This window comes from Rhagoletis pomonella, unplaced genomic scaffold (genome assembly GCF_013731165.1).
Source record: "Rhagoletis pomonella isolate Grant_MI unplaced genomic scaffold, Rhpom_1.0 Rhpom_scaffold_00015, whole genome shotgun sequence".
NCBI lineage: Eukaryota > Metazoa > Arthropoda > Insecta > Diptera > Tephritidae > Rhagoletis > Rhagoletis pomonella.
In genome coordinates this window covers 6223875-6225187 of record NW_023458569.1, presented here as the reverse complement: position 1 = coordinate 6225187, position 1313 = coordinate 6223875, and the positions used below count along the sequence as shown (strand labels likewise).

General features: G+C 32.5%; 1 protein-coding gene across 1 annotated transcript in view; it reads left to right on the top strand.

The window, feature by feature from the left end:
- Window positions 1–1313, top strand: part of LOC118749358 — a 14760-nt gene that overhangs the window by 899 nt on the left and 12548 nt on the right. The gene's annotated exons all lie outside the window — the stretch shown is intronic.

Genomic DNA, 1313 nt, shown 5'->3' with positions numbered 1-1313 from the left:
CCCCATGCATGCTACCACTTTGCAATGGGGTGTTCTCGTACTCTTCGGAATTTGGAATAGTATTTTTGCATTTCGTGCAATCCGTGCATCGTGCAAGACTTCGAGAATACCCCTATTTTATTTCTGAACTGATCAGCGCGTATTTGTAAGCAGAGCACTGAAGAAAAAACACCGCAGCGGGGTCAGTTACAATTGTCGCTTTCGTACTAGTTACATTACTAGTTCCAATAGCATATTATGCACCAGGTAGTAATAAATCAGGCTATTGGTTACATATTGCAACTTCTAAAGGTTATTGGGTCGTTTTAATATAATAGTGCTCCATTATTACAGAAAGGAATTTGATATTTATCATTTAAATACAAATAATAAATGTTGAATATTTATCCATGTTCTGTTTCCCTCGTGTGACCACCACGCAAATATCGGACTGAAAAGTACCAAAATAAAGCAATTCATATGTAGATACCCCTTTTTACATAACTACTACTTTTTAAATTTTTTCGGTACTTTTAAATTTTTTTTTTGGTTTCTATGTTTATATACATTCACATCAAATATCCCAGCGCCCTGAGCGGTGCAAAACAAGCTACTTTTCGACTAGCTGGGAAGCAGACAGAAAATGGGAAAACTAATTCGATTTCTATAGATTTTTGTACGGGATATACGATGGTACTATTGCGTTTTCCAAAATTTTCCCATTTGCATGATGAAAATGTATATTTATTTTATTTATTTAAAAATTTTATTTGTAATTTTTCTGAATTATGGTAATTTTTAAAATTGTGCCTAGTTATCTAAGTTGAAAGATCAAGCCTTTTTACATATAAATCACTAATAAAAAAGGGACTTTTTTTACTTTTCCGAGTTATAAAGCCTTTTAGAGCGCAGCGAGCTAATCTGCTAACCGTGCGAGTCATAATAATATTCTTATAACTTTGCAACTACTTGATGTTTAATTCTGAAACTTTCGCAAAAACTTCCCTAGATAGTAATCTACCACACTGTTTTAAAACAAAAAATTTATTTCAAACGTAACACAACTTTTGCATTAGAAAACAAACACCCTCTTAATTCTCATAAAAAAGTAATAAACCTGTAGTTTTATTTGTACTGAGTATTAAGAAGTGGTGTTAAACTAAAATTCTTTGGAATAGTTTGTAGTTTATTGTATGAATTTCAAATCGATCGATACACAAACGACTGAGATATAGCGAGTTTAAATGACAATTTTGTTAAAATTATCATCAAGAATCAGTTCAGCCCAATAATAAAATTTCAAACGCCACGCTGCACAGTGCGGCCGAAATCCA